This window comes from Ranitomeya imitator, chromosome 6 (assembly GCF_032444005.1).
Source record: "Ranitomeya imitator isolate aRanImi1 chromosome 6, aRanImi1.pri, whole genome shotgun sequence".
Taxonomy (NCBI): domain Eukaryota; kingdom Metazoa; phylum Chordata; class Amphibia; order Anura; family Dendrobatidae; genus Ranitomeya; species Ranitomeya imitator.
This window is the reverse complement of record NC_091287.1, coordinates 214,773,035-214,799,600: the sequence shown is the minus strand read 5'-3', so window position 1 is coordinate 214,799,600 and position 26,566 is coordinate 214,773,035.

Genomic DNA, 26,566 nt, shown 5'->3' with positions numbered 1-26,566 from the left:
GATCTGGTCATTTTGAGTACTAGTGGTCCAGGATACCTGTTTTCAAATTGAACTTACATATGATTGAGTATGCGCGACAAGCGATTTACGTGAAGAACTTCTGAACTACACATAGAGTTGATAATTTTTTTGGCAAATATTCAGGACATTGAGCTGGTCATTTTGAGCACTAGTGGTCCAGGCTACCTGTTTTCAAATTGAACTTACGTACGATTGAGTGCGTTTGATTATGCACGATATAAGCGATGTACGTGAATAACTTCTGAACTACACATAGAGTTGATATTTTTTTGGCAAATATTAATCATGTCATTAACCTGGTCATTTTGAGTACTAGTGGTTCAGGGTACCTCTTTTCAAATTGAACTTATGTACTATTGAGTACGGTTGATTATGCACGACAAAAGCGATTTACGTGAATAACTTCTGAACTACACATAGAGTTGATTATAATTTTTTTGGCAAATATTATTCAGGACATTTATATGTTCATTTTGAGTACTATTGGTCTAGGTACCTCTTTTCAAATTGAACTTACATACGACTGAGTACGTTTGATTATGCGCAACATAAGCGATTTATGTGAATAACTTCTGAACTACACATAGAGTTGATATTTTTTTTGGCAAATATAATTCAGGACATTGAACTGGTCATTTTGAGTACTAGTGGTCAAGGGTACCTCATTTCAAATTGAACTTACGTATGATTCAGTACGTTTGATTATGTGCGACATAAGCGATTTACGTGAATAACTTCTGAACTACACATAGAGTTGATATTTTTTGTACTGATTTTTTTTACTGACTAGAGTATATAGGCTGCTGGGGAACCTACAAGGTGTCCATATATTCTATATACCTCAGTATTGTACTGACTAGAGTACATAGGCTGCTGGGGAACCTACAAGATGTCCATATATTCTATATACCTCAGTATTGTACTGACTGGAGTATATAGGCTGCTGGGGAACCTACAAGGTGGCCATACATTCTAAATACCTCAGTATTATACTGACTAGAGTACATAGGCTGCTGGGGAACCTACAAGGTGGCCATATATTCTATATATCCCAGTATTGTACTGACTAGTTTATATACGCTGCTGGGGAACCTACAAGGTGTCCATATATTCTATATACCCCAGTATTGTACTGACTAGAGTATATAGGCTGCTGGGGAACCTACAAGATGGCCATATATTCTATATACCCCAGTATTGTACTGACTAGTGTATATAGGCTGCTGGGGAACCTACAAGGTGGCCATATATTCTATATGCCCCAGTATCGTACTGACTAGAGTATATAGGCTGCTGGGGAACCTACAATGTGGCCATATATTCTATATACCCCAGTATTGTACTGACTAGAGTATATGGGCTGCTGGGGAACCTACAAGGCGGCCATATATTCTATATACCCCAGTATTGTACTGACTAGTGTATATAGGCTGCTGGGGAACCTACAAGGTGGCCATATATTCTATATGCCCCAGTATCGTACTGACTAGAGTATATAGGCTGCTGGGGAACCTACAATGTGGCCATATATTCTATATACCCCAGTATTGTACTGACTAGAGTATATACGCTGCTGGGGAACCTACAAGGTGTCCATATATTCTATATACCCCAGTATTGTACTGACTAGAGTATATAGGCTGCTGGGGAACCTACAAGATGGCCATATATTCTATATACCCCAGTATTGTACTGACTAGTGTATATAGGCTGCTGGGGAACCTACAAGGTGTCCATATATTCTATATACCCCAGTATTGTACTGACGAGTGTATATAGGCTGCTGGGGAACCTACAAGGTGTCCATATATTCTATATACCTCAGTATTGTACTGACTAGTGTATATAGGCTGCTGGGGAACCTACAAGGTGTCCATATATTCTATATACCTCAGTATTGTACTGACTAGTGTATATAGGCTGCTGGGGAATCTACAAGGTGTCCATATATTCTATATACCTCAGTATTATACTGACTAGGTTTTGTAGGCTGCTGGGGAACCTACAAGGTGGCCATCTACTATACAATTGTCTAAGGGTGACTTCCGTCTTTCTGTCTGTCTGTCTTTCTTTCTGTTTTTCTGTCTGTCTGTCTGTCTTGGAAATCCCAAGTCGCTGGTTGGTCGCGGCAAAATGGCCATGACCAATCAGCAATGGGCACAGTCCGGAGGGCAAAATGGTCATTCCTTACGAGACCGCAATGCACTCTTGGGACCGGAGTGTCGTGAGGAGCACCGGTAAAGGCCTCGGCTGGATCTGGGGGGCCGACGGAGGGTGAGTATATAACAATTTTTTATTTCAATTCTTTTTTTAACAGGAATATGGTGCCCACATTGCTCTATACTACGTGGGCTGTGTTAGATGCTGCGTGGGCTGTGTTATATACTACATCTCTGTGCTATATACTATGTGGGCTGGGCTATATACTACGTGGCTGTGGTATATATTACGTGGCTGGGCAATATACTACATCGCTGTGTTCTATGCTACGTGGCCTGTGTTATATACTGCATGGGCTGTTTTATATACTACGTCTCTGTGCTATATACTAAGTGGCTGTGCTATATACTACATGGCTGTGCAATATATTATGTGGCTGTGCAATATATTACGTGGCTGGGCAATATACTACGTGTCTGTGCTATATACTACGTGGCTGCTATATACATACATACATACATACATACATACATACATACATACATACATACATACATACAGTTAGGGCCAGAAATATTTGGACAGTGACACAAGTTTTGTTATTTTAGCTGTTTACAAAAACATGTTCAGAAATACAATTATATATATAATATGGGCTGAAAGTGCACACTCCCAGCTGCAATATGATAGTTTCCACATCCAAATCGGAGAAAGGGTTTAGGAATCATAGCTCTGTAATGCATAGCGTCCTCTTTTTCAAGGGACCAAAAGTAATTGGACAATGGACTCTAAGGGCTGCAATTAACTCTGAAGGCATCTCCCTCGTTAACCTGTAATCAATGAAGTAGTTAAAAGGTCAGGGGTGGATTCCAGGTGTGTGGTTTTGCATTTGGAAGCTGTTGCTGTGAGCAGACAACATGCGGTCAAAGGAACTCTCAATTGAGGTGAAGCAGAACATCCTGAGGCTGAAAAAAAAGAAAAAATCCATCAGAGAGATAGCAGACATGCTTGGAGTAGCAAAATCAACAGTTGGGTACATTCTGAGAAAAAAGGAATTGACTGGTGAGCTTGGGAACTCAAAAAGGCCTGGGCGTCCACGGATGACAACAGTGGTGGATGATCGTCGCATACTTAATTTGGTGAAGAAGAACCCATTCACAACATCAACTGAAGTCCAGAACACTCTCAGTGAAGTAGGTGTATCTGTCTCTAAGTCAACAGTAAAGAGAAGACTCCATGACAGTAAATACAAAGGGTTCACATCTAGATGCAAACCATTCATCAATACCAAAAATAGACAGGCCAGAGTTAAATTTGCAGAAAAACACCTCAAGAAGCCAGCTCAGTTCTGGAAAAGTATTCTATGGACAGATGAGACAAAGATCAACCTGTACCAGAATGATGGGAAGAAAAAAGTTTGGAGAAGAGAGGGAACGGCACATGATCCAAGGCACACCACATCCTCTGTAAAACATGGTGGAGGCAACGTGATGGCATGGGCATGCATGGCTTTCAATGGCACTGGGTCACTTGTGTTTATTGATGACATAAGAGCAGACAAGAGTAGCCGGATGAATTCTGAAGTGTACCGGGATATACTTTCAGCCCAGATTCAGCCAAATGCTGCAAAGTTGATTGGACGGCGCTTCATAGTACAGATGGACAATGACCCCAAGCATACAGCCAAAGCTACCCAGGAGTTCATGAGTGCCAAAAAGTGGAACATTCTGCAATGGCCAAGTCAATCTCCAGATCTAAACCCAATTGAGCATGCATTTCACTTGCTCAAATCCAGACTTAAGACGGAAAGACCCACAAACAAGCAAGACCTGAAGGCTGCGGCTGTAAAGGCCTGGCAAAGCATTAAGAAGGAGGAAACCCAGCGTTTGGTGATGTCCATGGGTTCCAGACTTAAGGCAGTGATTGCCTCCAAAGGATTTGCAACAAAATATTGAAAATAAAAATATTTTGTTTGGGTTATGTTTATTTGTCCAATTACTTTTGACCTCCTAAAATGTGGAGTGTTTGTAAAGAAATGTGTACAATTCCTACATTTTCTATCAGATATTTTTGTTCAACCCTTCAAATTAAACGTTACAATCTGCACTTGAATTCTGTTGTAGAGGTTTCATTTCAAATCCAATGTGGTGGCATGCAGAGCCCAACTCGCGAAAATTGTGTCACTGTCCAAATATTTCTGGCCCTAACTGTACATACATACATACATACATACATATTCTAGAATACCCGATGCGTTAGAATCGGGACACCATCTAGTATATTCTATATACCTCAGTATTGTACTGACTAGTGTATATAGGCTGCTGGGGTACCTACAAGATGTCCATATATTCTATATACCTCAGTATTGTACTGACTAGAGTATATTGGCTGCTGGGGAGCCTACAAGGTGTCCATACATTCTATATACCTCAGTATTGTACTGACTAGTGTATATAGGCTGCTGAGGAACCTACAGGGTGTCCATATATTCTATATACCCCAGTATTGTACTGACTAGAGTATATAGGCTGCTGGGGAACCTACAAGGTGTCCATATATTCTATATACTGTACCTCAGTATTATACTGACTAGTGTATATAGGCTGCTGGGGAACCTACAAGGTGTCCATATATTCTATATACTGTACCTCAGTATTATACTGACTAGTGTATATAGGCTGCTGGGGAACCTACAGGGTGTCCATATATTCTATATACTGTATATGGAATACACTACCCAGGTTAATACGATTAATCCCCAATCCACACAGTTTTAAGCGTGCCCTAAAAACTCATTTGTTCAGATAGGCCACACCGGGATCATTAGATTAATGTGTTGAGGCGGTAGGCCAATCGTAAAAGAAAAAAAAAAAAAAAGTTCCTCGTATCATGTTCTCATACACTTTATGCAGTTAATAGCCCTCTGTGTCTGTACGGTTACATACTTAGGCAGTTAACTGGTTCATGCAGCTTTACATGAACACCCGAGCCTTACACTATGGCTAGTCCGAATAACTAAAGCAATTGCTTAGGCTACGTTCACATTAGCGTTGTGCGCCGCTGCGTCGGAGACGCAACGCACAACGCATGCAAAAACGCACCAAAACGCACGCAAAAACGCTGCGTTTTGCGACGCATGCGTCGTTTTTTGCCGAAATTCGGACGCAAGAAAAATGCAACTTGTTGGTCCGACGCTTGCGGCAAAAAAGACGCATGCGTCGCACAACGCAACAAACAAAAACGCATGCGTCCCCCATGTTAAATATAGGCGCGCATGACGCATGCGTCGCCGCTGCGTCGCCCGACGCAAACCCGACGCAAACTAGCATAACGCTAGTGTGAACGTAGCCTAACATCCACCTCTCGTGTCTCCCTTTTCCTCATAGTTTGTAAGCTTGCGAGCAGGGCCCTAATTCCTCTTGGTTTCTATTTTGAACTGTGATTTCTGTTATGCTGTAATGTCTATTGTCTGTACAAGTCCCCTCTATAATTTGTAAAGCGCTGTGGAATATGTTGGCGCTATATAAATAAAATTATTATTATTATTTATTATTATACCCCAGTATTGTACTGACTAGTGTATATAGGCTGCTGGGGAACCTACAAGGTGTCCATATATTCTATATACCCCAGTATTGTACTGACTAGAGTATATAGGCTGCTGGGGAACCTACAAGGTGGCCATACATTCTATATACCTCAGTATTGTACTGACTAGTGTATATAGGCTACTGGGGAACCTACAAGGTGGCCATACATTCTATATACCTCAGTATTGTACTGACTAATGTATATAGGCTGCTGGAGAAGCTACAAGGTGGCCATATATTCTATATACCTCAGTATTGTACTGACTAGTGTATATAGGCTGCTGGGGAACCTACAATGTGGCCATATATTCTACATACCCCAGTATTGTACTGACTAGTGTATACAGGCTGCTGGGGAACCTACAAGGTGTCCAGATATTCTATATACCCCAGTATTGTACTGACTAGTGTATATAGGCTGCTGGGGAACCTACAAGGTGGCCATATATTGTATATACCCCAGTATTGTACTGACTAGTGTATATAGGCTGCTGGGGAACCTACAATGTGGCCATATATTCTATATACCCCAGTATTGTACTGACTAGTGTATACAGGCTGCTGGGGAACCTACAAGGTGTCCAGATATTCTATATACCCCAGTATTGTACTGACTAGTGTATATAGGCTGCTGGGGAACCTACAAGGTGGCCATATATTCTATATACCCCAGTATTGTACTGACTAGATTATATAGGCTGCTGGGGAACCTACAAGGTGGCCATACATTCTATATACCTCAGTATTGTACTGACTAGAGTATATAGGCTGCTGAGGAACCTACAAGGTGGCCATACATTCTATATACCTCAATATTGTACTGACTAGAGTATATAGGCTGCTGGGGAACCTACAAGGTGGCCATACATTCTACATACCCCAGTATTGTACTGACTAGTGTATATAGGCTGCTGGGGAACCTACAAGGTGTCCAGATATTCTATATACCCCAGTATTGTACTGACTAGTGTATATAGGCTGCTGGGGAACCTACAAGGTGGCATTCTATATACCCCAGTATTGTACTGAATAGTGTATATAGGTTGCTGGAGAACCTACAAGGTGGCCATACATTCTATATACCCCAGTATTGTACTGACTAGTGTATATAGGCTGCTGGGGAACCTACAAGGTGGCCAGACATTCTATATACCCCAGTATTGTACTGACTAATGTATATAGGCTGCTGGGAAACCTACAGGGTGTCCATATATTCTATATACCTCAGTATTGTACTGACTAGTGTATACAGGCTGCTGGGGAACCTACAAGGTGTCCAGATATTCTATATACCCCAGTATTCTACTGACTAGTGTATATAGGCTGCTGGGGAACCTACAAGGTGGCCATATATTCTATATACCCCAGTATTGTACTGACTAGAGTATATAGGCTGCTGGGGAACCTACAAGGTGTCCATATATTCTATATACCTCAGTATTGTACTGACTAGATTATATAGGCTGCTGGGGAACCTACAAGGTGGCCATACATTCTATATACCTCAGTATTGTACTGACTAGAGTATATAGGCTGCTGAGGAACCTACAAGGTGGCCATACATTCTATATACCTCAATATTGTACTGACTAGAGTATATAGGCTGCTGGGGAACCTACAAGGTGGCCATACATTCTACATACCCCAGTATTGTACTGACTAGTGTAAATAGGCTGCTGGGGAACCTACAAGGTGTCCAGATATTCTATATACCCCAGTATTGTACTGACTAGTGTATATAGGCTGCTGGGGAACCTACAAGGTGGCATTCTATATACCCCAGTATTGTACTGAATAGTGTATATAGGCTGCTGGAGAACCTACAAGGTGGCCATACATTCTATATACCCCAGTATTGTACTGACTAGTGTATATAGGCTGCTGGGGAACCTACAAGGTGGCCAGACATTCTATATACCCCAGTATTGTACTGACTAATGTATATAGGCTGCTGGGAAACCTACAGGGTGTCCATATATTCTATATACCTCAGTATTGTACTGAATAGAGTATATAGGCTGCTGGGGAACCTACAAGGTGGCCAGACATTCTATATACCCCAGTATTGTACTGACTAATGTATATAGGCTGCTGGGAAACCTACAGGGTGTCCATATATTCTATATACCTCAGTATTGTACTGAATAGAGTATATAGGCTGCTGGGGAACCTACAAGGTGGCCATATATTCTATATACCCCAGTATTGTACTGACTAGTGTATATAGGCTGCTGGGGAACCTACAAGGTGGCCATATATTGTATATACCCCAGTATTGTACTGACTAGAGTATATAGGCTGCTGGGGAACCTACAAGGTGGCCATATATTGTATATACCCCAGTATTGTACTGACTAGAGTATATAGGCTGCTGGGGAACCTACAAGGTGGCCATACATTCTACATACCCCAGTATTGTACTGACTAGTGTATATAGGCTGCTGGGGAACCTACAAGGTGTCCAGATATTCTATATACCCCAGTATTGTACTGACTAGTGTATATAGGCTGCTGGGGAACCTACAAGGTGGCATTCTATATACCCCAGTATTGTACTGAATAGTGTATATAGGCTGCTGGGGAACCTACAAGGTGGCCATACATTCTACATACCCCAGTATTGTACTGACTAATGTATATAGGCTGCTGGGGAACCTACAAGGTGGCCATATATTGTATATAGCCCAGTATTGTACTGACTAGAGTATATAGGCTGCTGGGGAACCTACAAGGTGGCCATATATTGTATATACCCCAGTATTGTACTGACTAGTGTATATAGGCTGCTGGGGAACCTACAAGGTGGCCATACATTCTATATACCCCAGTATTGTACTGAATAGTGTATATAGGCTGCTGGAGAACCTACAAGGTGGCCATACATTCTATATACCCCAGTATTGTACTGACTAGTGTATATAGGCTGCTGGGGAACCTACAAGGTGTCCATATATTCTATATACCTCAGTATTGTACTGACTAGATTATATAGGCTGCTGGGGAACCTACAAGGTGGCCATACATTCTATATACCTCAGTATTGTACTGACTAGAGTATATAGGCTGCTGGGGAACCTACAAGGTGGCCATACATTCTACATACCCCAGTATTGTACTGACTAGTGTATATAGGCTGCTGGGGAACCTACAAGGTGTCCAGATATTCTATATACCCCAGTATTGTACTGATTAGTGTATATAGGCTGCTGGGGAACCTACAAGGTGGCCATACATTCTATATACCCCAGTATTGTACTGAATAGTGTATATAGGCTGCTGGAGAACCTACAAGGTGGCCATACATTCTATATACCCCAGTATTGTACTGACTAGTGTATATAGGCTGCTGGGGAACCTACAAGGTGGCCATACATTCTATATACCTCAGTATTGTACTGACTAGTGTATATATGCTGCTGGAGAACCTACAAGGTGTCCATATATTCTATATACCTCAGTATTATACTGACTAGAGTATATAGGCTGCTGGAGAACCTACAAGGTGTCCATATATTCTATATACCTCAGTATTGTACTGACTAATGTATATAGGCTGCTGGGAAACCTACAGGGTGTCCACATATTCTATATACCTCAGTATTGTACTGACTAATGTATATAGGCTGCTGGGAAACCTACAGGGTGTCCATATATTCTATATACCCCAGTATTGTACTGACTAGAGTATATAGGCTGCTGGGGAACCTACAAGGTGGCCATATATTGTATATACCCCAGTATTGTACTGAATAGTGTATATAGGCTGCTGGAGAACCTACAAGGTGGCCATACATTCTATATACCCCAGTATTGTACTGACTAGTGTATATAGGCTGCTGGGGAACCTACAAGGTGGCCATACATTCTATATACCTCAGTATTGTACTGACTAGTGTATATAGGCTGCTGGAGAACCTACAAGGTGTCCATATATTCTATATACCTCAGTATTATACTGACTAGAGTATATAGGCTGCTGGAGAACCTACAAGGTGTCCATATATTCTATATACCTCAGTATTGTACTGACTAATGTATATAGGCTGCTGGGAAACCTACAGGGTGTCCACATATTCTATATACCTCAGTATTGTACTGACTAATGTATATAGGCTGCTGGGAAACCTACAGGGTGTCCATATATTCTATATACCCCAGTATTGTACTGACTAGAGTACATAGGCTGCTGGGGAACCTACAAGGTGGCCATATATTGTATATACCCCAGTATTGTACTGACTACAGTATATAGGCTGCTGGGGAACCTACAAGGTGTCCATATATTCTATATACCCCAGTATTGTACTGACTAGAGTACATAGGCTGCTGGGGAACCTACAAGGTGGCCATATATTCTATATACCTCAGTATTATACTGACTAATGTATATAGGCTGCTGGGAAACCTACAGGGTGTCCATATATTCTATATACCCCAGTATTGTACTGACTAGTGCATATAGGCTGCTGGGGAACGTACAAGGTGTCCATATATTCTATATACCCCAGTATTGTACTGACTAGAGTATATAGGCTGCTGGGGAACCTACAAGGTGGCCATATATTCTATATACCTCAGTATTATACTGACTAGAGTATATAGCAGAGGTGTCAAACTGCATTCCTCAAGGGCCGCAAACAGGTCAAGTTTTCAGGATTTCCTTAGCATTGCACAAGGTGCTGAAATCATTCTGTGCAGGTGATTAAATTATCACCTGTGCAATACAAGGAAATCCTGAAAACATGACCTGTTTGCGGCCCTCGAGGAATGCAGTTTGACACCTCTGGTATATACAGAAGCACATGAAGAGAAGGACAGCACCACAGCAATTGTGAAAAAACAGCTCCCGTATTTATTCTGCCATCTGCAACGTTTCGGTCCATGGACCTTTTTCAAGCATAGTGAAAAGACAATACAACCACCATTATATACCCTTAGGCCAAACCCATTAATTAACAAACAACCAATGGTGTGACTCCATACACCTGGAAAAAATACATCATAGTGCAACATACATATACACATATAAAAAAACAGTCCCACATTGCCAGCCCCCTATATATACTAGCCGCTAACATAGTCCAACTACCTCTGATCTCTCGCCGCTATTGTATCACACTCATAAATCCCCAATAAGTCCCCAAAGTCCACAATGTAAACAAATATCACTCGCACCAATCCGGGTACTGCATCCACGATCGTCATGGCATTGTGGGCATGTTCAGAACAGGAGCAGTCCAATCAGCTCCTAAATCTTAGATCATGTGGTCGACATATGCCCAGCATGCAGTGCTCCTCACCGCACTAGTTCATAGGCTGCTGGTCCACATGTGAGTAGTAAACAAACACCACCCACTCTTGTCCAATGGTGCACATTGTACTGCACATGTCCGTGACATTATCCCTGTCCGTAGCTCATATGCGCATGTCGCAGTCCCGGACTCCAGCACAATCAGCACACTGAGTCCATATAGTCGGCAACTGCGCATGACAGAGGAATTCTCCATAGATCTCTTCATGACAGATGGCTCCAGTGAGCGGTCCCATAGCGCTATAATGACGGAATCCAGCATAGTCAGCACACTGAATCTATTTAATCGGCAACTGCACCGGACAAAGTAATGCTCCATAGACTTCTTCATGATAGATGGCTCCAGTGAGCGGTCACATAGCGCTACAATCAGCGCGCAAAATACATCCAGGCTCATAGCTAGGTATAGTATTTTTTCCACTCCAGGTCCATAGTATACAACAGTATACAATATGACATTTCTCCACTGGACGCCTTATATATTTATCCCCAATATCGACTATTCCTATATTATGTGATCCGTCATTTTAAATATTTACATCTTTTCATATGGGCCTGTAATGAGAGACGACATATACAGAAAAAAACGACCATCATGATAACCTAAACTCAGTCCGTATCAAACTCCTTGCAAGGACATACATAGATCACAAACACCTTTGGTACCAGGGATTCCCAGCCAGTCTCCCATGCTGGTACTTGCCCAGCCTCAAGCTGCTTAGCATTTGCGATCTGATGAGAGCAGGCACATTAACTCCATAGACATATATATTTTTTTATCCTGGAAAAAATACATCCAAGCATAAAAAGGGGAAAAGAAGGGGAAAAAAAAAAATCACAATTTATAAAAAACGGATTAAGGTAGATATCAGGCGAACAGCCACATTCTATTCAGATCAAATTGATCAAGAGGCTACATTTGTATATATAGGACAGATCTAAAAGGCAACTGTTAATGAGACCACCCCTAACAAGAATAAACAGTATATAATAGAATTAAAAACAATAATACACCGATAAGGTACCACAAAGGCCCAAAAGGACCTTACAGGAGACAACTTTGTTGATAATCAATATTTAAACCTTTTGGAGAAAGAGTATCAAGCTCATAGATCCATTTCAATTCTTTTCTCTTCAGAAGGGAAACCCGATCGCCACCCCGTCTTGGCATAGGTACATCATCTATGACTCGGTATCTTAGCTGATTAACCGAGTGCCCAAACTCATGGAAGTGCCTAGGTACTGGAAGGTCAATCAAATTTGTTCTAATAGTACTTTTATGCTTTGAAATTCTCGCTTTGACCTCCATTGTGGTCTCCCCTACATAGTAGAGACCACACGGGCAGCTAAGGATGTAGACCACAAAACTACTTCTGCATGTATACCGTTTCCGTATCATATACTTTTTTCCAGTGTGGGGATGATAAAAACATGCCCCTTTAATTAAATTATTGCAGCTTGCACATCCGAGACAGGGAAAATTACCCAGGCTCGGACGGCTTAAAGTAGTCTGTGGATCCCTCCTTGAGCTGCCCACATCAGTCACCACCAGCTCGTCCTTCAGATTTCTATTTCCCCTATATGAGAATAGTGGGGGCGACTGAAACTCACTCACATTGTCATGTCCCCTCCCCAGAAGTGACCAGTGCCTTCGAATCACATCCGAGATCTGGCCACTCAAACCATTAAATGCTGTCACTAGGGTTGAGCGAAACGGGTCGTTCATTTTCAAAAGTCGCCGACTTTTGGCAAAGTCGGGTTTCATGAAACCCAATCCGACCCCTGTGCGGGGTCGGCCATGCGATACGCGACTTTCGCGCCAAAGTCGCGTTTCAATGACGCGAAAAGCGCCATTTCTCAGCCAATGAAGGTAAACGCAGAGTGTGGGCAGCGTGATGACATAGGTCCTGGTCCCCACCATCTTAAAGAAGGGCATTGCAGTGATTGGCTTGCTGTCTGCGGCGTCACAGGGGCTATAAAGAGGCGTTCCCGCCGACCGCCATGTTACTGCTGCTGATCTGAGCTTAGGGAGAGGTTGCTGCCGCTTCGTCAGAAGCAGGGATAGCGTTAGGCAGGGTCCATTAACCACCAAACCGCTTGTGCTGTAGCGATTTCCACTGCCCAACACTACCTTCGGTGTGCAGGGACAGTGGAAGCTACTTTTTTTTTTTTTTTTCCCTCAGCGCTGTAGCTCATTGGGCTGCCCTAGAAGGCTCCCTGATAGCTGCATTGCTGTGTGTACGCCGCTGTGCAAACCAACTACTTTTTTCAAAGCACAAATCCTCTTGTTCCTTCCTTTCTGCACAGCTATCTTTTTTGTTTGTCCACACTTTTTATTTAATTTGTGCATCAGTCCACTCCTTATTGCTGCCTGCCATACCTGGCTGAGATTACTGCAGGGAGATAGTAATTGTTGGACACTCCCTGTTTTTTTTTTTTTTGTGGGAGATTAAGATTGACATTTCTGCTAGAGTGCCATCCCTGTGTGTGCCATCTCTCACTCAGTGGGCCATAGAAAGCCTATTTATTTTTTTGCTTGATTTGGGTTATAAAATCTACCTGAAAAAATCACTACATCAATCAGTGGGAGAAAAATATTGGCCTCAGGGCTTGTGTGCCACTCTTGACTCCTGTGTGTGCCATCTCTCAGTCAGTGGGCCATAGAAAGCCTATTTATTTTTTTGCTTGATTTGGGTTCTAAAATCTACCTGAAAAAAATCAATAAATCAATCAGTGGGAGATTAATATTGGCCTTTGGGCTTGTGTGCCAGTCCTAAGCGTGCCATCTCTCTCTCTCAGATAGTGGGCCATAGAAAGCCTATTTATTATTTTTTTTATTGGGTTTATAAATTTTCCCTGGAACAAAAAAAAAAAAGTGGGAGATTAATATTGGCCTCTGGGCTTGTGTGCCAGTCCTGAGCGTGCCATCTCTCTCACAAATAGTGGGCCATAGAAAGCCTATTTATTTTTTATTTTTTTTTGGTTTTATAAATTCTCCCTGAAAAAAAAAAAAGGGAGATTAATATTGGCCTTTGGGCTTGTGTGCCAGTCCTAAGCGTGCCATCTCTCTCTCTCAGATAGTGGGCCATAGAAAGCCTATTTATTTATTTTTTTATTGGGTTTATAAATTTTCCCTGAAAAAAAATAAAAAGTGGGAGATTAATATTGGCCTCTGGGCTTGTGTGCCAGTCCTGAGCGTGCCATCTCTCTCACAAATAGTGGGCCATAGAAAGCCTATTTATGTTTTTGGTTGATTTGGGTTCTAAATTCTACCTGAAAAAAATCAATAAATCAATCAGTGGGAGATAAATATTGGCCTCTGGGCTTGTGTGCCACTCCTGACTCCTGTGTGCGCCATCTCTCACTCAGTGGGCCATAGAAAGCCTTTTTTTGTTTTATTTGTTTTCTAAATTCTCCCTGAAAAAATCATTTTATTTTATTTGGTTTCTAAATTCTTCCTGAAAAAATGCTGACTCAGCCTCTAGCTCTTTTGCCTCCTCTCGTGAAACTGGTAAATGTCAAAGCAGCGCGTCGTTAGTGGATGTTCACGGTCAGGGACAAGTCGCTTCCTTGTCCTCTTCAGCAAAAACAACAACAGAGAAGAATGCAGCAGGCGACACAACGGGTTACTCCATGGAGCTCTTTACACATACCGTCCCTGGCTTAGAAAGTGAAGCAGTTAACAGTCCATGCCCATTACAAGTTGAATCTGACATGGAGTGCACTGATGCACAGCCACAGCCAGACTACTATGCTGGTCCTTTGACTCAGACCACAACATTGCCCTCGCAGGGTAATGATCAAGAATCAGACCCTGATGAGACTATGTTGCCCCATCACGAACGCTATACCACCGACCGACACGGTGACACAGACGAAGTTGCACACGAGCTACAAGAAGAGGTAATAGATGACCCAGTTCTTGACCCCGATTGGCAGCCATTGGGGGAACAGGGTGCAGGCGGCAGCAGTTCTGAAGCGGAGGAGGAGGGGCCGCAGCAGGCATCAACATCGCAACAGGTTCCATCTGCCGGGCCCGTATCTTGCCCAAAACGCGTGGCAAAGCCAAAACCTGTTGGAGGACAGCGTGGCCATCCGGTTAAAGCTCAGTCTGCAATGCCTGAAAAGGTATCCGATGCTAGAAAGAGTGCAGTCTGGCATTTTTTTAAACAACATCCAATTGATCAGCGCAAAGTCATCTGTCAAAAATGTTCAACTACCTTAAGCAGAGGACAGAATCTGAAAAGTCTCAATACAAGCTGCATGCATAGACATTTAACCACCATGCATTTGCAAGCCTGGACTAACTACCAAACGTCCCTTAAGGTTGTAGCACCCTCGGCCAATGAAGCTAGTCAGCAACGCAACATCCCTTCCGGCAGTGTAGGGCCATCATTTTCCGCACCACCTGCAGTATCTGTGCAGGTTTCTTTGCCAGGCCAAAGCAGTCAGGGTCAGGGAATCACCAGTTTCGTAGTAGGAAACACTGCATCTAGGGCACCGGCGGCAACAATACCATCTCCCACCGTCTCTCAGTCTGCCATGTCCACCGGCACCCCCGCTAGTTCCACGATCTCCAGCTCTCCAGTCCAGCTCACCCTACATGAGACTATGGTTAGAAAAAGGAAGTACTTAGCCTCGCATCCGCGTACACAGGGTTTGAACGCACACATAGCTAGACTAATCTCGTTAGAGATGATGCCCTACCGGTTAGTTGAAAGTGAAGCTTTCAAAGCCCTGATGGACTACGCTGTACCACGCTACGAGCTACCCAGTCGACACTTTTTTTCCAGAAAAGCCATCCCAGCCCTCCACCAGCATGTTAAAGAGCGCATCGTCCATGCACTCAGGCAATCTGTGAGCACAAAGGTGCACCTGACAACAGATGCATGGACCAGTAGGCATGGCCAGGGACGTTACGTGTCCATCACGGCACACTGGGTGAATGTTGTGGATGCAGGGTCCACAGGGGACAGCAAGTTTGGGACAGTTCTGCCTAGCTCACGGTCTAGGAAACAGTTGGCTGTAGCCGTTCGCACCCCCTCCTCCTCCTCCTGCAGAAGCGAGAGCTCGTCCACAGACCGCAGTCGCACAACCACTCCATCCGCAGCTGCCACTGTTGCACACCAGGTCTCCCATTATGGGGCAGCTACTGGCAACCGTCAGCAGGCTGTATTGGCTATGAAGTGTTTGGGCGACAACAGACACACCGCGGAAGTTCTGTCCGAGTTCTTGCAGAAAGAAACGCAGTCGTGGCTGGGCACTGTAGATCTTGAGGCAGGCAAGGTAGTGAGTGATAACGGAAGGAATTTCATGGCTGCCATCTCCCTTTCCCAACTGAAACACATTCCTTGCCTGGCTCACACCTTAAACCTGGTGGTGCAGTGCTTCCTGGAAAGTTATCCGGGGTTATCCGACCTGCTCCTCAAAGTGCGTGGACTTTGCTCACATATCCGCCGTTCGCCCGTACACTCCACCCGTATGCAGACCTATCAGCGTTCTTTGAACCTTCCCCAGCATCGCCTAATCATAGACGTTGCAACAAGGTGGAACTCAACACTGCACATGCTTCAGAGACTGTGCGAACAGAGGCGGGCTGTTATGTTTTTGTGGGAGGATACACATACACGGGCAGGCAGTAGGATGGCAGACATGGAGTTGTCAGGTGTGCAGTGGTCGAAGGTACAAGACATGTGTCAAGTCCTTCAGTGTTTTGAGGAATGCACACGGCTGGTTAGTGCAGACAACGCCATAATAAGCATGAGCATCCCCCTAATGCGTCTGCTGATGCAAAGTTTGACGCACATAAAGGATCAGGCGTCTGCAGCTGAGGAAGAGGAAAGCCTTGATGACAGTCAGCCATTGTCTGGCCAGGGCAGTGTACAGGACGAGTTAGCGGGCGAAGAGGAGGAGGAGGACGAGGAGGATGATGGGGATGATTATATTTTTAATGAGGAAGCTTTTCCGGGGCCACTGGAAATTGGTGGCGCGGCAAGGCCGGGTTCTGGTTTTTGGAGGGACACAAGTGACGTGGATTTGCCTGAAACTGCCCCTCAACCAAGCACAACCGCAGATTTGAGAACTGGAACTTTGGCCCACATGGCGGATTATGCCTTACGTATCCTCAAAAGGGACACACGCATAACTAAAATGATGAACGATGACGATTACTGGTTGGCCTGCCTCCTTGATCCTCGCTATAAAGGCAAATTGCAAAATATAATGCCACATGAGAACTTGGAACTAATATTAGCAACCAATCAACTCTTGTTGACCGTTTGCTTCTGGCATTCCCTGCACACAGCGCCCGTGATCGTTCTCACACGAGCTGCAGGGGCCAGCAGACCAGAGGAGTTAGAGGGGCAGAAATCAGAAGTGGCGTTGGCCAGAGGGGTTTTCTGACCAGGTTGTGGAGTGATTTTGCTATGACCGCAGACAGGACAGGTACTGCAGCATCAATTCAAAGTGACAGGAGACAACATTTGTCCAGTATGGTTACAAACTATTTTTCATCCCTTATCGATGTTCTCCCTCAACCATCATTCCCATTTGATTACTGGGCATCAAAATTAGACACCTGGCCAGAATTGGCAGAATATGCATTGCAGGAGCTTGCTTGCCCGGCAGCTAGTGTCCTATCAGAAAGAGTATTCAGTGCTGCAGGTTCAATACTAACAGAAAAAAGGACTCGTCTGGCTACCCAAAATGTAGATGATCTAACCTTCATTAAAATGAACCACAACTCGATTTCGAAATCTTTTGCCCCACCTTGCCCGGCTGACACCTAGCTTTCCTATGAAAAGGTCTTGCCTGTGGACTATTCTGAATGCCTTTTCCAATCTCGTAATTTTCTGCACCTGATTGTCCAGCATACGACATGTTTACACCTCACTAAATGGCCAAACTCCCCACACGGGGCCGTGGTATCGACACTTGGCGACAGCACCCGTGAGAGTGCTGTTTGTCTGAAGAGGTGGGTGTGCCCGCTTTTGGTCGACGGCACTGCCACTGGGTCCCTCCTAGTACAATAAAGTGTCTCTGGCGGTGGTGGTGCGCACCCAACGTCAGACACACCGTTGTAATATGAGGGGCCCTGGGCCTGTACCGCCGGCCACAAGACAGTTTCCCCCCACCCCAGCTCAAACAGTGCTCTACCACTTGCAAAATTATCTCACAGCTCCACCAATGTTTAGTCTATGCGCTGACATCCTTCAATGCCTGCCACTGACAATACCATTGTATTGACATTTTTGTTATGTTAGGCCTTCGAAGCCTGTCTGCGGTCACTCCTTCCACTAGGCCTCCACTGACCACACCACTGCTGCCCGTGTACCCCTGGAACCAATTTAAAATTGCCTACAGCCATGTGTTATTATTTAAGGCCTTCGATGCCTGTCTGCGGTCACTCCTTACAATATGCCTCCACTGACCACACCACTGCTGCCCGTGTACCCCTGGAACCAATTTAAAATTGCCTACAGCCAGCCCAATTTTTTTATTTTAGGCCTTCGATGCCTGTCTGCGGTCACTCCTTCCACTAGGCCTCCACTGACCACACCACTGCTGCCCGTGTACCCCTGGAACCAATTTAAAATTGCCTACAGCCATGTGTTATTATTTTAGGCCTTCGATGCCTGTCTGCGGTCACTCCTTACAATATGCCTCCACTGACTACACCACTGCTGCCCGTGTACCCCTGGAACCAATTTAAAATTGCCTACAGCCAGCCCAATTTTTTTATTTTAGGCCTTCGATGCCTGTCTGCGGTCACTCCTTCCACTAAGCCTCCACTGACCACACCACTGCTGCCCGTGTACCCCTGGAACCAATTTAAAATTGCCTACAGCCATGTGTTATTATTTTAGGCCTTCGATGCCTGTCTGCGGTCACTCCTTACAATATGCCTCCACTGACCACACCACTGCTGCCCGTGTACCCCTGGAACCAATGTAAAATTGCCTACAGCCATGTGTTATTATTTTAGGCCTTCGATGCCTGTCTGCGGTCACTCCTTACAATATGCCTCCACTGACCACACCACTGCTGCCCGTGTACCCCTGGAACCAATTTAAAATTGCCTACAGCCATGTGTTATTATTTTAGGCCTTCGATGCCTGTCTGCGGTCACTCCTTCCACTAGGCCTCCACTGACCACACCACTGCTGATCGTGTACCCCTGGAACCAATTTAAAATTGCCTACAGCCATGTGTTATTATTTTAGGCCTTCGATGCCTGTCTGCGGTCACTCCTTCCACTAGGCCTCCACTGACCACACCACTGCTGCCCGTGTACCCCTGGAACCAATTTAAAATTGCCTACAGCCATGTGTTATTATTTTAGGCCTTCGATGCCTGTCTGCGGTCACTCCTTACAATATGCCTCCACTGACCACACCACTGCTGCCCGTGTACCCCTGGAACCAATTTAAAATTGCCTACAGCCAGCCCAATATTTTTATTTTAGGCCTTCGATGCCTGTCTGCGGTCACTCCTTCCACTAAGCCTCCACTGACCACACCACTGCTGCCCGTGTACCCCTGGAACCAATTTAAAATTGCCTACAGCCATGTGTTATTATTTTAGGCCTTCGATGCCTGTCTGCGGTCACTCCTTCCACTAGGCCTCCACTGACCACACCACTGCTGCCCGTGTACCCCTGGAACCAATTTAAAATTGCCTACAGCCATGTGTTATTATTTTAGGCCTTCGATGCCTGTCTGCGGTCACTCCTTACAATATGCCTCCACTGACCACACCACTGCTGCCCGTGTACCCCTGGAACCAATGTAAAATTGCCTACAGCCATGTGTTATTATTTTAGGCCTTCGATGCCTGTCTGCGGTCACTCCTTACAATATGCCTCCACTGACCACACCACTGCTGCCCGTGTACCCCTGGAACCAATTTAAAATTGCCTACAGCCATGTGTTATTATTTTAGGCCTTCGATGCCTGTCTGCGGTCACTCCTTCCACTAGGCCTCCACTGACCACACCACTGCTGCCCATGTACCCCTGGAACCAATTTAAAATTGCCTACAGCCATGTGTTATTATTTTAGGCCTTCGATGCCTGTCTGCAGTCACTCCTTCCACTAGGCCTCCACTGACCACACCACTGCTGACCGTGTACCCCTGGAACCAATTTAAAATTGCCTACAGCCATGTGTTATTATTTTAGGCCTTCGATGCCTGTCTGCGGTCACTCCTTCCACTAGGCCTCCACTGACCACACCACTGCTGCCCGTGTACCCCTGGAACCAATTTAAAATTGCCTACAGCCAGCCCAATTTTTTTATTTTAGGCCTTCGATGCCTGTCTGCGGTCACTCCTTCCACTAGGCCTCCACTGACCACACCACTGCTGCCCGTGTACCCCTGGAACCAATTTAAAATTGCCTACAGCCAGCCCAATTTTTTTATTTTAGGCCTTCGATGCCTGTCTGCGGTCACTCCTTCCACTAGGCCTCCACTGACCACACCACTGCTGCCCGTGTACCCCTGGAACCAATTTAAAATTGCCTACAGCCATGTGTTATTATTTTAGGCCTTCGATGCTTGTCTGCGGTCACTCCTTCCACTAGGCCTCCACTGACCACACCACTGCTGCCCGTGTACCCCTGGAACCAATTTTACAGTGTCTACAGCCTAATTTTGTTATGTTAGGCCTACTACGCCTGTCTGCGGTCCCTCCTTCCAATACTCGTCCACTGACCACACCACTGCTGCCCGTGGACCCCTGGAACCTATTTTTAATTGCATAGAGCATCCTTTTTTTAATAGTAGGCGTACAAAGTCTGTCTGCGGTCCACTATTGAAATTGTCCTCCACTGCCCAGAGCACTGCTGCTTGTGTACCCCTGTAACTTTTTTAAGCTGCAGTGAGCCACATTTTTGGTTTAAGGCCTACTACCTGTGTCTGTCTGCGCCACTCAATTCAGCTGTGTTCCTTTGAAAAAAGCTGAGCGTCAATAGTCTTGTTTTCAGCCTCTAGGAATTTTAAAACTGCATTGGGGGTACAACTTTGGTAGGGCCTACTAACGGTGTCTGCCTCCCCAAGGTGTGCCCCAGGTTTCCTCGCCATTGCTTCGATCTTAATGCTCTCGTTTAGTAGTTGTTGGAAACTACACTGCATTAGGCCTACAAATTGGGTATGGGGTGTAGAGAGATGGTGTGTTCCACTCCAAGGTGTTCCCCAGGTTTCCTCGCCAATGCTTCGATCTTCATGCTCTCGTTTAGTAGTTGTTGGAAACTACACTGCATTAGGCCTACAAATTGGGTATGGGGTGTAGAGAGATGGTGTGTTCCACTCCAAGGTGTTCTCCAGGTTGCCTTTCCTGAGCTTCGATCTTCCGGCTCTCGTTTAGTAGTTGTTGGAAACTACGCTGCATTAGGCCTACAAATTGGGTATGGGGTGTAGAGAGATGGTGTGTTCCACTCCAAGGTGTTCCCCAGGTTTCCTCGCCAATGCTTCGATCTTCATGCTCTCGTTTAGTAGTTGTTGGAAACTACACTGCATTAGGCCTACAAATTGGGTATGGGGTGTAGAGAGATGGTGTGTTCCACTCCAAGGTGTTCTCCAGGTTGCCTTTCCTGAGCTTCGATCTTCCGGCTCTCGTTTAGTAGTTGTTGGAAACTACACTGCATTAGGCCTACAAATTGGGTATGGGGTGTAGAGAGATGGTGTGTTCCACTCCAAGGTGTTCTCCAGGTTGCCTTTCCTGAGCTTCGATCTTCCGGCTCTCGTTTAGTAATTCTTGGAAACTACACTGCATTAGGCCTACAAATTGGGTATGGGGTGTAGAGAGATGGTGTGTTCCACTCCAAGGTGTTCTCCAGGTTGCCTTTCCTGAGCTTCGATCTTCCGGCTCTCGTTTAGTAGTTGTTGGAAACTACACTGCATTAGGCCTACAAATTGGGTATGGGGTGTAGAGAGATGGTGTGTTCCACTCCAAGGTGTTCTCCAGGTTGCCTTTCCTGAGCTTTGATCTTCCGGCTCTCGTTTAGTAGTTGTTGGAAACTACGCTGCATTAGGCCTACAAATTGGGTATGGGGTGTAGAGAGATGGTGTGTTCCACTCCAAGGTGTTCTCCAGGTTGCCTTTCCTGAACTTCTATCTTCAGGCTCTCATTAAATTGTGGTTAAACGGAACAACTGCATTTGGCGTACTAGTTGGTTTGGGGCCTACTATCGGTGTCTGCCACTCCTTGCTGTTCTCCTCCACTGAACAAAGCTGTGCCGCCTGTTTACTACGGTTGCCAATTTTGAACTGCATTTCGACTACTTACTGATTTGGGCCTACTCTCTGTGTCAGCCTCTCATTCCAGTTGTCCTCCACTGCAATGCCCCCTGGTTAGTCCTGTGTTACCAATTTTGAACTGCATTTAGCCAACTTTATTCTTTGGGCCTATATCTGTGTTTCCTCCTCATCCTGCCCATTGCCCAGCCAGTGATAGATGAGTCTGCTGGTACATTGACCCATAACGCAAAATTCCCCGTGCACGCTACACAGCAAGATTGTGACCCTGCTGAAAGTCAGGTTCCTCTTCCCGCATACCATACCACCTTACACGGGGACAAAGAGGAAGGTGCAGATGAAAGTGCAGGTTCCTTCATCAGGTGGGGGGAGGAATACTAGTTGGCGACGTCACTGGCACAGGGCCTCTCATAGTACGCAAAAGTGTTGCTGCCGGTGGGAGGCGCCCCCGCCGTGTAAACACACCGCTGTACTTTGAGGGGCCCTGTGCCAGTGCCAACGAGTGGGCCCCCCCTGCTTGCTCAGGATCACAGCACTTGCAAAGTTGAAATACTTACCTCTCCCTGCTCCACTGCCGTGACGTGGTCCAGATTTACTGGGCCCACTAATTACTTGAACAGCCCTACCCCCCATAACTTTTCCAATTATTATAAGGTAAATTACGATTGACAAGCTTCTTTAACAAGAATGGATGTTTTTGCCATTAAAATGGGCAGTGTAGGTGTTTTCCTGGCCTCCACTCACTGCCGACTATGCTCCCCCATTGACTTGCATTGGGTTTCGTGTTTCGGGCGATACCCGACTTTTCGCGATAATCGGCCAATTCCACTCGACTCGACTTCTAAGATAGTCGGGTTTCGCGAAACACGGCTCGACTCTAAAAAGGTCAAGGTCGCTCAACCCTAGCTGTCACAAATGGTATCCTCTTATTAGATTCTATAGCAACCTTGGGAGTAAGCAGCTCATCTCTTCCTTTAGACAATGCTTTAATTTTGAATGTATCCAGGTCCTCCTTAGGATATCCTCTCGCCAGAAATTTTTGGCACATCTCATTAAACCTCAAATCTATAAGAGAGTCACTCGAGACAATCCTCCTGACTCTTAGGAGTTGGCTCCATGGGAGGGACTCCACCATTCTCCGTGGATATTCACTGGAAAAATGTAAAACATTATTCCTGTCTGTCTTTTTGACAAATAGGTCAGTATATAAAAACCCTTCACTCGCATGTATCCAGAAATTGCATCCTGGTCTGAGAGCACTCCATCGTGAAACCCAACCCAGGGTAGATATTATTCAAAAAAAGGTGGAATTGTACGAGCTCATCATAGTCACCATCCCAAACCAGGAAGATGTCGTCGATGTAGCGCCGCCAGCCCCTAACACGGCCCCAAAACTGCGACTTGTACACGTGTTCGCCCTCCAGGACAGCCATATAGATGTTAGCATACGTAGGGGCCACATTGGACCCCATGGCTGTCCCGCGGCGCTGCAGGAAGAAATCATCCCCAAAGAGAAAAAAGTTCCTCTCGAGAATGAACTCCAGCAGCGCCAGGGCGAACCGTGAACAGTCCGGGGCCATGTCGGAGCCGGCCAGCGCCACACCAACAGCAGACAACCCCCTGGCATGCTCGATGGAAGTGTATAAAGATGTAACATCAAATGACACCAACCATGTGGTATCCCCGACCTGCACACCCTCCAAGGACCTAATGAAATCACTAGTATCCTTCACATAGGAAGGTGTAGTAACCGCAAATTTTCTCAGTAAATGATCCAAAAAGATCGCCACTTTATTACACAGAGACCCCCTGCCCGACACAATCGGGCGGCCAGGGGGCCTCTGAAGATCCTTATGAATTTTTGGGAGGGTGTACAGGACAGGAACCACTGGGTGTTCAACTGTAAGATATTTGGCCAACTTAGCATCAATTAAGCCACTATTCAATGCTTCCTAATTTATTATATCCAATTCTGATTTAAACCTCTGGGTTGGGTTCACCTGTAGCCTCTCATAGACCTCTGTATCTGAAAGCTGCGCCCTTATCTCATCCAAATACTGAGCCGTGTCCATCACCACCAAGGCTCCGCCTTTATCGGCTGCCTTGATGGTGATGGATTTATTACATTTTAGAATCCCAATCTCCTTACGCTCTGCATATGTTAGGCTACGTTCACATTGGCGTTCCGCCAATGTGCGTCGCTGTTGCGCCGGCGACGCAGCGGCGACGCGCCCCTATGTTTAACATAGGGGACGCGTGCGTTTTTTGGGTGGCGTTTTTCGACACTTGCGTCGTTTTCGACGCTAGCGTCGGACGCAAGAAAATGCAACAAGTTGCATTTTCTGTGCGTCCGATTTTGGTCAAAAAACGACGCACGCGTCGCAAAACGCGCGCGTTTTTGCGTGCGTTTGCGCGCGTTTTTGCGTGCGTCGCCGACGCAGGGCGGCGCAAAGCTAGTGTGAACGTAGCCTTAAATTCGAGCGACTCGATCTCTTCCCCTTTTGTTTCAATTTAGCCAAATCAGCCTTTACTAATTTACAAAAGGTCTCCACAACAGGATCCTGTGTTGGAGGCACAAAATCACTTTTATTGTGGAGACCAAACATATCAAGGGAGAGATGTGTCTGTGGATTCAAGGGTACAGTCCTTTCTTTATCTGCAAAAAATACAGCCAACTTTAAACGTCTGAAAAACATATACAAATCATTATCAATGTTGAACCAATTAGCTCTACTTGTAGGGCAAAAAGAAAGCCCTCTAGAGAGCACCTTAGTGATCTATGTATGTCCTTGCAAGGAGTTTGATACGGACTGAGTTTAGGTTATCATGATGGTTGTTTTTTTCTGTATATGTCGTCTCTCATTACAGGCCCATATGAAAAGATGTAAATATTTAAAATGACGGATCACATAATATAGGAATAGTCGATATTGGGGATAAATATATAAGGCGCCCAGTGGAGAAATGTCATATTGTATACTGTTGTATACTATGGACCTGGAGTGGAAAAAATACTATACCTAGCTATGAGCCTGGATGTATTTTGCGCGCTGATTGTAGCGCTATGTGACCGCTCACTGGAGCCATCTATCATGAAGAAGTCTATGGAGCATTACTTTGTCCGGTGCAGTTGCCGATTAAATAGATTCAGTGTGCTGACTATGCTGGATTCCGTCATTATAGCGCTATGGGACCGCTCACTGGAGCCATCTGTCATGAAGAGATCTATGGAGAATTCCTCTGTCATGCGCAGTTGCCGACTATATGGACTCAGTGTGCTGATTGTGCTGGAGTCCGGGACTGCGACATGCGCATATGAGCTACGGACAGGGATAATGTCACGGACATGTGCAGTACAATGTGCACCATTGGACAAGAGTGGGCGGTGTTTGTTTACTACTGACATGTGGACCAGCAGCCTATGAACTAATGCGGTGAGGAGCGCTGCATGCTGGGCATATGTCGACCACATGATCTAAGATTTAGGAGCTGATTGGACTGCTCCTGTTCTGAACATGCCCACAATGCCATGACGATCGTGGATGCAGTACCCGGATTGGTGCGAGTGATATTTGTTTACATTGTGGACTTTGGGGACTTATTGGGGATTTATGAGTGTGATACAATAGCGGCGAGCGATCAGAGGTAGTTGGACTATGTTAGCGGCTAGTATATATAGGGGGCTGGCAATGTGGGACTGTTTTTTTATATGTGTATATGTATGTTGCACTATGATGTATTTTTTCCAGGTGTATGGAGTCACACCATTGGTTGTTTGTTAATTAATGGGTTTGGCCTAAGGGTATATAATGGTGGTTGTATTGTCTTTTCACTATGCTTGAAAAAGGTCCACGGACCGAAACGTTGCAGATGGCAGAATAAATACGGGAGCTGTTTTTTCACAATTGCTGTGGTGCTGTCCTTCTCTTCATGTGCTTCTGGATTTACCTACTGGGATGGATCCCCTGGTGAGGACGTGCACTCTGCTGTCCATAGAGACATTGCCATTATAGGGTGCGGCTTTACTATTAATATTTGATACCTCTGGTATATAGGCTGCTGGAGAACCTACAAGGTGGCCATACATTCTATATACCCCAGTATTGTACTGACTAGTGTATACAGGCTACTGGGGAACCTACAAGGTGTCCATATATTCTATATACCCCAGTATTGTACTGACTAATGTATATAGGCTGCTGGGAAACCTACAGGGTGTCCATATATTC